At 45.5% G+C, this 15140-nt stretch overlaps 1 protein-coding gene across 1 annotated transcript in view; it reads right to left on the reverse strand.

Moving 5' to 3' along the window:
- Window positions 1-14486, reverse strand: part of LOC121832986 — an 83079-nt gene extending 68593 nt beyond the window's left edge. Inside the window, exon 1 of the mRNA XM_042289685.1 lies at window positions 14069-14486. The gene's annotated coding sequence lies outside the window, so the exon portion shown is untranslated. The remainder of the gene's footprint in view (window positions 1-14068) is intronic.
- Window positions 14487-15140: the final 654 nt, after the last annotated feature.

Below are 15140 nucleotides of genomic sequence, written 5' to 3' on the forward strand. Positions count from 1 at the left end.
TCATATTTTTTCTCTATTTTTGTCTTGAAAGTGTGCCTTCGATGACTCACGACTTTGATTATCTTTGGCAGTTCTGTCTAAACCATAGAAAACGGCACATGACCACGGAGAAGAGAGTAAGAGCGACTATAACCGGCCACTTCTCGATCGGAGGTTTTCGGGGGGAAAGAAACGAATTTCGAGCCGCAAATATTGTTCTGGGTAATTGGCCTCTCATATGACATGTACGAATAAAAACCTTGGCGACCATAAATACCCTGTCAGTGTCCCTTCAAGGGCTCTGAACGGATACTGTTCTGAAAGCATGCGCAGTGTGCTTTCCTCCGAAGTGACGATTTTTGCGGAGGATTTTTCGCCCATATTATAGCCTCCCCGGTGAGCATCCCCGGCGAACTCTTCTCAACAAAGACTGTCAGCCCGGCCAAGTCCTTTAACTAACTTTGGATTCTCCGGTCGACCCGCGCACTCTCATCCCGTCCTCGTCGAAACAGCTCGCTCGCCTAACCGTGACGGGGGTAGGCCCGCACAGAGCGCGACGCCCGACAGTGAACGCGGGATCGGCGCTGTATAAAACTCATGACTCGAGATAGTTGCTTGGTAACGTCTAAAACGGTCTGGAGGGCGCACACAAAAAACGACACGGAAAAACGTGGAGCATTACAGAGCACAGGTCTCTTTACTTGCATGTTGTCTTTTTTGAACTTCATACTCACCGTATTGAATCGTCGCGTGCTAGAAAATTACATCTAAGAACATCACAGCCTCTGCTCCAGCACGTTGTGGAAGCCAGTGCGGCCGCGAGCGCAGTTATCGTTGATGCAATGGCCATGCAGCTTCTGAGCTTCCTTTCCACTAGAATTCTTTTGGAAGTATTTATGTTTTCATTTTGGTTTTAACTCGGATGAAAACAGCCACGTAGCACGCGCTAAAAACATTTCCAAACAAGAACAAGAAACAGCATAATTTCATCCTGTTTTTTTTTTGCTTTGTTTTTTTGTATTCCTGAGGGTTATTTTTTTTTTCTTTTTCACAAGAGACGCATGGCAACATTGTACGACAAGCATGCGGGGGCAAGGAGGGTATTAGCGGCGAGATGTTTCGGTGGCGCCCTCCTATGGTTCCCCCTTGTGACGTCATTACCTTGCAAACAACAAGTTCGATGGTGTTTGTAAATAGCATGGTGGAAGCCTGAAATCATTGCGCTCTCAAAGCAACACTGCAAACACCGTCGAAATTAAAGTTCTTTTATTCCTCTTATTTCCGTCGATGGTGTACCCTTTCCGACGTCATAGTCAGCTTTTGGGCCAATCGTGGAATGCCGACTACAGCGACGCTTTCGGTCGTGCACGTCGCCAATAAGACCTAGGAGGGGGCACGTTGCAATATTGGTGAAGCCTATACTGGCGCGAGCGTGGGGGTTGACCTCGTTGATCATTTGCACGCGTTCTCGCGCAAACAAAATCATAGATGAAGTCACGCGCTCGCGCCAGTAGCTTTGACAGCGTTGCACGCTGCGTATGAAACAGAGTATAGTCATAAAAAGTTTAAACGATATTGTGCCCAACGTGACCGCAGATCTCTCTGGCGATTGGTGCGCGTGACATGTCACGTGCGAGATGGATGGTTGATTGTAGGAGGATTCCTTGCAGGCTTGCGCCAGCTCCGTCAGGTAGGTTTCATCAGATCGAAGACTAGACGAAGGCTAGCTACGATCACGTGGTGGCGTCACGTTGGGCTGATAAGTGAGGAGAGTAAGGAGGAAAATGAGAAAGAGGCGAGGCGTCAAGGGAGAATGGCTTGTGGAGGCTACGCGGCCGACTTCATGCCCTCTCCTACCCTTCTATCCTGATTTGCGCTGGGGTCTCGTCAAATCTAGTCGGCGTTACCCTGGTTCGGGGTTAGGATTGACCAGAGGAAAAGTGGCGAATTCCTTGCCAGAGGGAAGAGGCGGGTGGCGATGTTTTTAGCTTTTTGCTCGATCCTCCAAAGGTCATCCTGGTGCTATCCCACAACGCCTGGTGATAGTTAGGAAGTTGCAGTGGGTAAGCAAATTGGCGAAGAAAACAAATCATACTTTTGGCTAGGTGGCGAATGCTAGCGCCCGTTATAAAGGGTACAGCCGTTAGCATCCAGCCATCCATGGGGCGAGTCAGAGTTTTCGAAACGTTCATTTCTGCGAGAACCTGCCGTTTTTGCCGTGTGTCGTGTGCTGTTCCCGTGGTGTGCATAGCTAACGTTCGTGCGCACGACTGGGTGAATATGTGCGTGGGCGCGGACTGCTCCGAGGATAAGCCTAACAAGCCGGTGGCGAGCGTCGGCTCGTCACCGGACTAACCGCTCGACGGCGATCGTTCGGCTGGTTATGTGGAATGGGTTTCGCCGTCCAAGAAGCTTCGCTGCTTCGCTCAGGAGCAATGCAGCGAAGCAGTGTCAAGTAGGACTACTTGACACTGAGAACGTCTTCTTCACAGTCTGTGTGTGATCGGTGGTTTGATGATTCTCATGGAGCTGTCTTCGGTCATGACAGTGAGCGTAAGAGCGTAGAGTACCCACCAGGAAGCGGAAATGCAGTGTAGAGACGATGCGGTTGCCACGGAAACGCACATGCGCAAAGTGGGGCAGTCTTGCCGGGAAAGCGGCAACGTGACTGCTGCGAACCTATGGGGACGCTGTTTTATAGAGAAATAATTACTGTGTGTAACCGTTACTTATTCGTAAGGAATACATCCCTTGGAATGTTTAGCAACAATAGGGGAGAACAATATTGGTGCGAAAGCAGCACCATATTTGTGACATCGTTTACGGATAAGGTGGTCACTGACCAACCGACTTCCTTCAAATAATCAGTATAAAAGGCGCATGGGTGCAGCGATTGAGTTAGCGCGTCGTGGCGTGTGTGCTGTGTGTGTGAGAGTCTTCTGTGTATGATACTTGTGCAAATGTGAATGTAAGCGGTGTGGAAATAAAGTCCATCCTAACGACAATGTTTTGCCAATTGGAATTGGACGTTGACTAGCGCCACCTGGGTCTTGTGACATTTAGTGTCAGTTACAAGCTAAAGGTAGTAAAATGTACTAGGTTCGTTAGTAACCGCTATTAGCTTCTTGACCTAGTAACCGTTACTAGCTTGGCCGTTACCTATGTACCTAGTAACATATGTGCCAAGCAGTCACTAGTTTTACCTAGTAAACACTACTAGCTTTTTTTTTTAAGAGTGCAAATGACCCTTGACGGCAAAGATTACTTTACTTAGTCCAGCGTACCTAGTCCGCAAGCTACCGTTGGCGACGAGTCATACTCTCTGGGCAGCTAACTTAATCTTCAGACGACCGTCGGTTGCGTGTCATACTCAGTGTCCGCCAGCAACCCTTGACGGGAGTCATCTTAGCCCAGGATTCTTGGCCACCGGCGACCGTCAAAAGCGAGTCATACTAAAGCGCCGTTCACACTCTTGCGACCGAGTACGACCGAAAGGGACCAGACCGGTTTTTAAGCCTTTTGCGACTTCTTAGGACCGGATGCGCTGCAGCGCGGAGCTGGTCCTAAGAAATCGCAAGAGGCTTAAACACCGGTCTGGTCTCTCTCGGCCTCACCAGGTCGCAAGAGTGTGAACGTGCCTTTAGTCCATAACTAATAGTCGGCGGCGAGTCATTTGGCGAATTCACGTGGTTCTTTCTGCGCTCTCTCGAGCGCTCTTTCCAGAGCGCGCGAGATCATCGGTGGAAAGGGTGTGCGGTGGCCTGATCGACAAGTTCTTTCCGAGGGCGCCCCTTCCTCCTCGGAGAGCTCCCCACCACTCCGTCTCTAGCCGTTGGAGTGCAGGGCGACGCAGGCCTCACGTGGTACGTGGAAGGGGATCACGTGGTTTTGTTGACGACGGCTGCGGCAGTGGGTTGCGGTGGTCTACGGGGTGCGGTATGACGGCGACGAATATCTGGTTCGACAAAGTGTTTGTGCGTTCGTCGGTGCGAGGATTACAACGGAAAGGACAACATTAGCTCGTGACCGTGACAGAAAAACTCGGCGTGGGAACTATTCCCAGGGCTTTTGCGAAATCGTTGATCTTATGGCGATGAACCCGCTAAGCTTAACCGATGAAGAAACAGCTCGCACAGCTCGCCGCTGTTTCAGCGGGTTTTGTGGACGTTTCAAGAAATTCTCAGGTTTGGTAAAAGTGCGTTCAAAGGTTTGTTGTAAAATAAAGGGAGAGCCGACTATAATGCACTGCGGTTTGTGTCGCATGGCGATACGTGCTACGTCCTATTGGGTGCTCTTGCACGATATTTCGCCGTGAGAAAAATTCGGTTTATTAACCCTTTGATGTTTGCCTGTTCTGCCCTATGCATGACCGCTATCGCATCGCGTTCACTGTCGAAAAAGCGATGAGTTGACAACTATTTTCCAACATTGACGTTCGTTCTGTTCTGCAAAATTTTTTTTTTTTTTTTTTTTTACGTTGCGAGCGTAAATTTTGTTTATTCCTACATCGTACGCTGGGAAAATCAGTTTTTAACCATTACCAATGTCAAAAAGTTTTCTTCCATGACTGGTCCGAAGATGTCGGAGCGCTCTGAGCTTAGAAGTTGTGATCGGCTGAAAAGAACCCCGAGTAGCTCTGGCGGCGAGTTGAGGTCGCTTGTTTTTAGTCAAGTTCAAAAGAGAGAGGCGACCAACCAAATTCGCCAATACTTAGGCCAGCATACTCGGTCCGCAAGTGACCGACGGCGCGCGCGAACGGCTCCCGAATAAGGAACCTAGCTCCCCACGTGAACTCCCATCACGGTGTGCATCATAGCATTAAATACCAGGGGATAGCAAAGCGGGTACATGCCAATGAAACTTCAGATAGGGTGAAGGACGCAATACCCCCCCCCCCCCCCTTTCCCCCGTCGCGTTGAGTTCAGCTACCACGAAAGGCTCCACGCAATCCCAGAGCTCTAAGAACTCAAGGCTCTAAACGCACTCACATAAGAACCCATGGAAACCTTCTGATTAACTCATGCTCGCGAGGGACTGCACTGATGAATAAACTCAAACTCGTATTGACCGTTATCATAAACGCGGAGTATTTCTGGAGTCTGTCGTCTCTGCAGCACATCCGAAACCACCCGTACCTTTCCGCAACCAAGAATAGCAAAATCATAACGCACGACTAAAGCACGCGCACACGCTAGACAAGTTTTGTTTTATTATTATTAAATGAGGATTTTGCAAGACAGAGATATCTAAACCAGCTTATAATTCGCCACCGCTCACGCAAATCGCACTCTCTTTTTAGTGATGCCCCATCTGCATACGCTGCAATATCCAAATTTAAAGTGGAATCCGCATTGGTATCGCCTGTACCTTCGTTAAATAGTCCAGTGTTTCCTAAACATCTGCTGAGGATGCTGAGGATTCCGAAGAAAAAAAAGTAACAAGAAAAGAAAAGAAGAGGAATAAAACCAAGATGAAGAAGAAGACGAAGAAGAATTTATTGAAAACAAAGAATAAGAATGCGAAATCTGACCTGCCAAAGCTACATTGGGCTTGACTGGCAGCACCCTACAATCAGTGACAACAAGCCGTATGCAAAAGGAGACGTGAAATAACAATCCGCACAAATAAATTAAAATTAAAAAAAGAAAACTAGCGAGCACTTTGCTATCGAACATTTCTCAGGGTTCTCTTGAATCTGTATCTTGTTCTTGTATTAAAGGTGCCCATAAAGTTATACCACCACCACCACCCCGAGGAGGTTCCAGAGATCGCTAAAATATGGGGATCCGATAACTCACTCTACTGGCTCTAAGCATCCTAGATATTTCTAAATAATGACGATAGGTGACCGATTTTCCTGTTTAAAAAGAAATCAAAGATCACAACGCGAGGAGCACGTTCCGAAACCAGGACCACTGTCAGTCAATAGCAGACAAAGGATCCTCACTCCTCCGACCGGTGAAACCGCGGAGTGATACCTCGTATACGTGCGGCTCGTTGCCCATACAACCCGCACTACGATTCAACCCAGCGAGCGCGCGCTCGACAGCTGACGACCGGACACATCACTCCCTCAGAAGACGGAGAAAAACAACAACAAAAAACATAGTGCGCTGTTTTTGAGACGATTATTGCAGTATCATGTTCTCTCTCCGCGAAAGAAAACATTTTTCGACTACTCTTATATGCTTTTATCATCTGCAAAAGAATACATAGTTTGTAATAAGAGAGTTTGAAATCTCAACGAAATATCGCGTTTTTCCTGGTCACATGTCGTCCTGGCTGCTGGAATAATATTCCTCCTTCAGAAAATAAAACAGCGCAAAAAACGACGGACCAGATGACGGAAGACACAGACAGAGCGCTGACTCGCAACTAAATATCTGGTCACCTTGGCATACATTGCCCTGACTGCGGGTGCCAGCCTCATGTTTCAACCTTGTGAGATTGTAAAACGATCCCGGGACCAGCTGACACGCGAAACTCTTGAGGCATTAGAGATAGAAAGATTAGGCGCTGTGGTGTGTCAGCAGTCCTTCCATTGCCTTGTCAAAAAAGGAGATTAATCTTCTGGCCTCTTGATTCGCTTTGGCTTTAGCGCGTACCCCTTGTAGGGCTTTTTAGAAGCGGTATTTTTTATGTTTTTGTTTTTTTTTGTTTTTTTAGGCTGATTTTTTTCATTTTTGTTCTCGAATGTGCTTGCATATATTGCACCGTTACGTCGAATAGAAGAAAAACAAATTAGTTACGATTCATCGCTCTGTTTGTGTCTTCCATCATCAGGGGCGTCGTTTTTGGCGCTGTTTTAATCTTCGGAAGTACGTCGTACAATGCAACTCGCCCAAGCTTCAACTTTAGCAATGCTCGTCCCCTCGCCAGAGATGACCTCTGCTGTGCTCGTCTTTTTTTTTTTTTTTTTTTTGTAATAAGAAAGTTGGCCGCGCATTGTTGTGATTCATGGATTTTTAGGATGCTCAGAGCCCGCAGAGCGAGTTATCGTCATATTTAGGCGATCTGAGAAACCTGCTCTGCGCACCTTTAAGAATACTGGAGAGTCGTTTATTCAGAAAAGCTGGCACATAAGAACTACGAGCTATTTTTCCAAGTCGAACATCGAGGCATCCGTAACGCTCTTTAGATCTAAGAATACGCGAAGGTGCCCATGGAACTTTGAATTGACTATTCCCAAAATGGCCTGGGAACAAAAGTTCCCATCAATCTTGCACTTGTTTCTGTGTTGAAGCTTCTGGTTGAGTTTCCTTCAGTAACAACATTTAAAGCTAGCTTTTGCACCACCAGATCTGACGTACCCGCAGTATACTTGATCGTTACTCGTTCATAAATGCGGTACGATGGTTGACAAGGCCGCTGTGGCTCCGGTCTGTGTTTCAAGTGTTGAGTCGCATGTCGCGCATTGCGCCGTTGATGGCGTCACTCGTGCAAATACCAATGAAAGCGACCAACGTGAAACGCAAGTATTAGCACCGCTTCCTACATCCAAGTATGTGTATACAATAAGCAGATAAAAGTTCAGCCAAGCAAGACACGTTAGTTGTCAGGCCCTTCGAATTGGCTCGTTTCGCGCGTCCCTGGGGCGTGCCGAGAGGGGCGGTTAACCCCCGTTAACATCGCCTCCCTCAGCGGCCACCCCACGGTCGTGCCCAATGGCGCCCAGTTCAGTAAGGTCGCCGCACTTCCTGATTAAGACCCCGGCGCCCCTGATGCTGCCCTGGCGGAGACGCGCAGCAACTTTCCTCCCACTTGGCCACCGCCTTCTATTAGAAGAAAACTGTCACCGCCAACCGATTTCGTCGTTCTTTAACTGCGCGTCTGTCTCACTAAAAACCGCAAATTAGAAATAATTATTGTGAAGAAAACAAAACAAAGTTCGGTTGAAGACATAGGTAAAGAACACGCGAGCTGGTTTGGGTCACACAAATTGGGTCGTGTTGTGTGTGAACCATTTTTGTCGTCTGTCGTTTGCGGTTGAATTTTACGTATACGTTTGGTTATTTGATTACTGGTTAACAAAGCAATTAAATGGGGGCTTTTTAAGCAATCATTTCCTTTTGATTCCCAGGCTAGTTCAGAATAGTCTATTCGTGCAGTTTGTCGTTTTCTTTAACTAGGTTTCTATGAACGCAAGAGATACGTAGATGCTGAGTTGCTTGGATCGTCCTGGTCAGCAAACTACACCGAGCTGCATTCCACTTTAGTGGACCGGATTTTCTCAATTTAGAACGTTTCGCTGCGAATTGCCATGCCTGTTTTCTTTGAATTTTATCTCAAGCTTTCTTTTTGTGGGGGATTGGCCTTGGCACTCAAGTGGTTCACAAACGCGACTCTCACGAGACGCTACTTTCGTTATGAAAGAATGACGTATATCAAGACAAAAACTTCAGGGCGGTATAGAGCGAGATCTAGCCACCTTTCCACTCCCCACCCTTTCCATGACTTCCGAAATCGCAACACGAATATAAATTAAGGGTTTACCATACAGTAGTTTTGAGCAGACGTAAGCGGAGCAACTTGAGCATGTACCACGTATTGTGAAGGGCGATTCACACACTTGCGTTGAGTATGACCGACTCTGAGAGTTGCTATGGCAACAGCTGTGTCAGCTCCAACAAAACCGGCTTTTACCCCGTTTTGTCAGAGCCGACTCAGCACACTCCGTCGGACTAGACGCAAGTGTGTGAATCGCCCTTAACACGTTTCGCTGCGATCCTGTAAAAGAATGTAGAAAAAAACGTCCCAAAAAAAAAAAAAAAGCCCCAGGAAGACGATTCCGGAAACAATGGCCCCAAGTTGCAAGTTTAAAAAAAGAAATGGTCCAAAGTGATAAAGAAAACTTATTTCACATTGAACACATTTTTAAATGGGAGGCCGCAAATTTGTCCAATAAAGTGATTGTATCCTGGTTTAAAGTGCTGTATTTTTTTATTAAAAATACAGATGCATTTTAGCCCACTGGCGAGAACGTTTTGGGTACACGCAGAAACGTTAGCATCGAATGGTATGGCCTGAGGTTCCTCTGTACCGAAAGTAGAGCTATCTGTTGTGTTCCCTGAGCGAGTGAAGGTGTTCTTACTGCCACTTAGTTTCGGGCCTAACGACAAAGCAAAATCTTAACACAGCTGGTTCTATCGCAAAAGAAAATTGTTCGTGTTTTGGCAAACGTTTCTTTTCTGCATCATGCTTCTAAAGGATTTTTTAAAGAAATACATAATTGTGTCAATCACTGATCTGTGCAAGTACAGCATGATGTGTGCATACAGTACAGCGATAAAACAAAATAACAACTTTTTTCCTTTCCGTGTTGTCATGTTTGAAGGAAAAAAAAATTACGTCTTATGTAACTCGACATGATGAGTATTGGTGTGTCAGACTCCACGCGGCAGTTACGGCGCAACACCCTTAATGATGTTAGGCCGTAATTCACATCCTAATGAATTTGAAAATAGAAACCTTGAGATCACCAGGATACCGAAGTATAAGTTACGTAACTTGATTTTTGAAACTTCGCGGTTTGTACACGATTATAATGTTGACTAATAAGTTATGACCGATACATACTGTTAAAATATATCTTCCACTGCTCTTTGACAAAGCGTGGTAGGGAGGCCGAGCCTCGTCGAGCTGCTTTTTGTACGGTCTTCCTCTTTTTGTCTTGAGCGCAAAAAGGAAATAAACATTTTATTATTATTATTATTATTATTATTATTATTCCATCACCTCTAACAAGCAATTGAAAAGGAGGCTGCAAAATGTATTTTCTGACATTACGAGACAGTAACCTGGACAATGGTTTTTTTAGGTATGTGATTGTGTCTTTGAGCGAATGCTCCTGCTTTCTACATTAGCGACCTGCATCTTCTGCTTATGCTACCCGCCCTACCTTTCGGTGTCCTCCCTGCAGCATCAAGTGTTCAATTATGCTTAAATTTGTTTTTTTTTTTTGTTTTTTTTTTTACATTTACGATTATACCGAATTCAGTCGCCCAAGATGCCGCATGTGTGCTCGTCAGCGTTTGCTTAGTTTTCTTTTCTCTTCCACCTCACTCTACGACTTATCGTGCCACGTGACCTCGCACTGCTCTCCAAGGCCCTCCGTGGTTCTACCAACTGAGTGATTGGTGGCGTGTGCTCGTCGTTGTCGTGCCTGTGCGACTCGAAGGATCTACAATGTTGATCCAACTGAGTGTGTGTTGTGTTCTCGTCCTCGTCGTGCCTGTGTGACTCCTGGGCCCTGTGAGGCTTAGCCTATTGTCTCTGTGTTGGTTGTGTGTTCGTCGTCGCCGTGCCTGTGATACTTTTGTCAATTAAACTGCTGGGTCTGATCCTACAAGCCCCTGATGGCTTTGATCGGGCCCGAAACTGATCTTGGTACTGGGCAATTTGAGAATAAAGATTTATTATTATTATTATTATTATTATTATTATTATTATTATTATTATTATTATTATTATTATTATTATTATTGCTGTTGTTGTCCGGCAGGGAAAGAGAAATTTTCTCTTTGCCCCACCCCTCTCTCTGTAAAACAGTGTCTCCCTAAGCTCTATAATTAAATCGCGTTAAAAAAAAAAAAAAACACGCTTTGAGAATGAGGCAGTAATCGCGGGCTTTTGTATGCCGAGGACCCAAACCCACTCCTCAGCTCTGGGCACTACTTCCGCCCTTTCGCGCTATGGCACGGCGTCCTGACGTTCAAAAACGTGCCGAGCAATGTGTTTTATCTGTCTAAGCTCCATCAGTCTCGTTTGAATTTCAAAGCGGCAAATGGTTTCTTTTTACTGGAGATACCCTGGTGTTCCACATTTTTCCAAACGGGTTTGAAAAAATTGTTTCGAAAACTGCAGCTGACGCTGACATGGCCAGCTGTGAAGCTCATTCCTCGTCTTAGTCCAGCTGCGTCTGGCGTCTTGCCAAGTTCACACTTTCACGCCGCCTTTCGCTCCAGCTGCGTCGCCCCGCGCTGCGCCCCGAACTCTTGCGCCCTACATCGGCATCGCCGTGACGTCATTAATGAACGCGTGTCGGGTTGTAGGCCCATACTCGGCGTTCAAAAAAGCGCCTTGACTTTACTTACCATTTTACAGATTATTCGCGCAAGATTTACGTCCATGCATATCAAGTATCGATCGACTCTTCTTTAGTTAAGAATTTTTTCGTGATTTGTCATCCCCGAGGTACAAAAATGCTTTCAAGTACTCATGATGCACATGTATCCGCGAAGTAATTAATTTATTAAGACGGCTATTCCTTTGTGTTCAACACCTCAAAGAAAAGAATATTCAATCGTTACAGTATAGTGCATACGCATCCACGCAATGGCGAACCCGTTCAACGGTCGCACAGGACCTGCGCTCTCCAACATTGCGGAAAACAATCTAATAAACGGTTCGCTCCTTGACTCTTTGCCAAGGTAAGTTCAAAGTACACCTTCGTGAACGACATTCTGGGCTTGAAGAGATAAATGGCTACCGGAACTTTGGAATATGGATGTGTCCTACAATCAGAAAATAACAAATTCGTTAACTTGACCAGTGATCAAAGAAAAAAGAAAGTAGACTGCGTAACCTTTCACACATAAGCACTGTCATTAAAATGTTGCAGATTCTCTTAGCTCGTTGACCGCGTGGCAGAAAAATCTTCAGCTCTCTTGAACTAACATTCGGGAGTACTAAAGAAGATCACGAAATGACTTTTGTGCTGGAATAAATGACATTAGATTGAAATTTTACTAATCGTATATTGTTTAGTTGGCCAAACAGTAGAAAGCCAAAAGCCGATTTTTTCGGTACGAAAAGTTGAAAATACAGCGAACTATTTCTTATTTCCTTTAGTTCGAAAGCTCTCCACCCTTTCACTGCGATGCACCCTCGGGCATTCGCACTCATCAACGATCAATCCGTCGAAGAATATTTGGATTCGTGTTTGTTGCCAATGAGTGCGATGGCGGCACTTAGCGTCACTTGCGAATGACAAGTTTCATGGTCTGCTAAAAAATCATGGTGGAAGATCGGAGTCATCGCATCCGGCGAAATACTACATCACGACCACGCGAATTCTCCTTTTGCTTTGAGTTGGGGAGGAAAGCTAATTAGAAAGTTGAAAAATCATTTCATGGTCCCTTTAAGTGGCACTATTTCAAATAAATAGAATTGTGCATAACATCGTGCTAGAATGCTGGCTCCTCTGCCCCTAGAATGTCTTCTTTTTAGTTGTGTGGAATTGCGTTGAAAATGGCAACTCATAGAAGAGGTAAATGTTTTGGATCTGAGGATAACGAAGTTGGGCAAAGGTGACCAACTGTCCCCACGGATAAAAAAATAGCAGTAAGGGTGAGCACCCAAAGTAATAGAATTATCATGCAAATTGTTTGTTACTGACAATTTATCCAAGCAAGGAATCGATTCCAATAAAAAGAATGGGCGCCATTAAAGATTGAATGTATACTATCGGTGCTATATATTTTTATATTGTGGTTTTATATGTCTAAATTTAAGCTGAAGTTGCAAAATGTTTTCATGTTGTTTTGTATTCGTTTTTTTTTTTAGAAGTGATAATTTTGCGCTATTTTCTAAGTACCTCTTGCACGTTACAAGTTTCGTGAAATTGTATTGTAACCTCTCCTGTAATGACCTTCAAGAGAAGACCGACAGTATCAATAAATAAAAATGACGTAGACTTAGTGAATACAACCGAGGCTTCACAGAATATAAGTTTTACATTGAATTGCGCAAATACATGCTCTTTACAAAAAAGCTATTATTAGGAATCGGTGTGGATTTGCTGAAATTATTGCCAACTGCATCTTCACGTAACCTCTCCATGTATGCAGTCTTGTACACACTACTCGAAACCAAGTCATCGATTACAAGTATAATTACTCCTTTTTTAAGTATATATATCGTTTGATTACTGGATTACTTTAGACAAAAAGTTAATTGGACGTTACTTCAAAATAACTGTTTTCTGTCGGTTTGAAAACGAGTATTTTGTACTGTCTATTATTGGACCAAAATCACCAATTCATGACCTACTTCTCTTCTTAATCCACCAATTGCAGTCAACTTTGCTCCTCTCCCATGGTTAGAGGGTTCCTTAATAGAAACAAAGGGCGCCGTTAGAATGGGCAGAAAAAAAAATAGTAACGGTCACAAGTAATTTTAGTACTTCCAAAAGCAGCTACATTACTCTAGTGACTACTTCTTAATAAACGCAATCAAATGATTACTGCTGTGCTCCAAAATGTAATTGATGCTAACTAATTTGATTACTTGTGGTAAGTACCGTACAAGTTTGCTGATGTATATACAGGGTGTCACAAATGAAAATTTACACGGTCTTTTTTACCGCAAAAATAAACTAGGCATCGCCGAACGCTCATTCTCCGCCCAAAGGTAGAGCTAGAGGTCACAACCAGATGCCAAAGTTTCAGCCCGATCTGATAACTTAATCAAAAGTTATGACTGATTTTCTGAAAATTTCAATGGGAAAATGGCGGCCGACGGAGTTTTCAAACACATGGGGCTCTATGGCACCAGAAACCGAAAACGGGCGAAAATGGGCTCCATTTTCTCATTGAACTTTTCAGAAAATCATTTATAACTTTTGATTAAGTTATCAGATCGGGCTGAAACTTTGGCATCTGGTTGTGACCTCTAGCTCTACCTTTGGGCGGAAAATGAGCGTTCGGGGATGTCTAGTTTATTTTTGCGGAAAAAAAGACCGTGTAAATTTTCATTTGTGACACCCTGTACTTTAGTTTCAAGGTTCTCCAAATTACTTTTGGCTTAATTTCAGACATTACTCCCCTCGTTTTGAGCGAGTAAGGCGGAGCTATTTCAGCGAGAAGATGCAGGGGGCAGAAAAACGTCGCTAGCACACTTTCTTTATTGTTATCTCGAAGAACACGAACCTGTGTGGGCAAAGTTCTCCGCGCGACCTTTCACGAGGCCAACCTCCCGCGATGCGATGGTAACCCCCTGGCGTTACTCCCTCACACCACCCTAAAGTTGCCCTTACAAGTGCGCTTCACGGGGGAGGGTGTGTGCAGTCGAGCATGGCGTCCAGTCTCACCTTGGGGAAGGAGAAGTCGCTGCATGCAGCTCTGCCTCCCCCGAAATCACCGGGGGAACGGATTTCCTTCGCTGCAGACGGACGTGGAGACCATAGCCGTATTCGCCGTCAAGCTGCACCGTCGAGGCACACGGAGCGGCTGACTCCATCGGCTCTCGCGCCCGTCGACATCATAACGCACTCACAAATGTCGCCTTAATCCGCGCACGTCCAGAATGTCCGCGAGTGGCCCGCGCCAACGTCCTCGAAGGCGAACATTCTCAAACGCAGCGAGCGCTCTCGCGAAGCTGAATAGGGGCGGGAGGAGCCTAGTGGTGCGGCGTCGCATGAAAAAGGCGGCGAGATGCGTTAGGCCTAAAAGGAGTGAATTTACCCCCGCCGGCCAGAGCGCAATGTCGGCGATGGCGTCGACGCCGGGGGCGAGTGAGGGCGCCGCGAGGAACGGCGGGAATGATGGGGAATGGGGCGGGATGGGGCTCTAGTTGCGGGCGCGGAGCAAGGGCGCGTCTGTGCCCTCTCACTCTCCAGAATCGAGGCACGCGGCGGAAGGATACGCCAAGTTGCGCGAGCCACGGGCACCGGTCGATTTTTCCTCCAGGGCTAGTGGTCGCGCAGTACAATACCGGGCTGGGTTGACTGCTCTCAAATTCGAGGTCGACTCTCCGTGACACGTTTCTTTCCCTTCTCCCCGTACAAAAGAGGTCGATTCAAGTGTTTGACGATTTGGTGTTTCTTTTTTAAAACTAGCCCCAATGAAAGCTAGCCTGATCGCGTGCCCTGCTATTGTGTACATTTTGCTGTAATTACCTACCTGGGTTCTACGTTTCGCGACGTCATAGGCACTTTATATTTAAAAAAAAAAAAAAAAAAAAAAAAAAAAACCTTGCAAGCAATGTTCATAAAACATTTTCATTCGCCGTTCATTTTTATATTGACACTATTTTCTAAATTGTGTTCACACTGAGCCTACCAGCAGAGAGGCGTTGTATCGTTCTTTTTTTTTTATCTCCTCCATAACTGTGTATTATGTTTAGAATACAACCTGGAAATTTCTTTTGAAATATTATATTAC

The sequence above is a fragment of the Ixodes scapularis genome, unplaced genomic scaffold (genome assembly GCF_016920785.2).
Source record: "Ixodes scapularis isolate PalLabHiFi unplaced genomic scaffold, ASM1692078v2 PGA_scaffold13__105_contigs__length_92229423, whole genome shotgun sequence".
NCBI lineage: Eukaryota > Metazoa > Arthropoda > Arachnida > Ixodida > Ixodidae > Ixodes > Ixodes scapularis.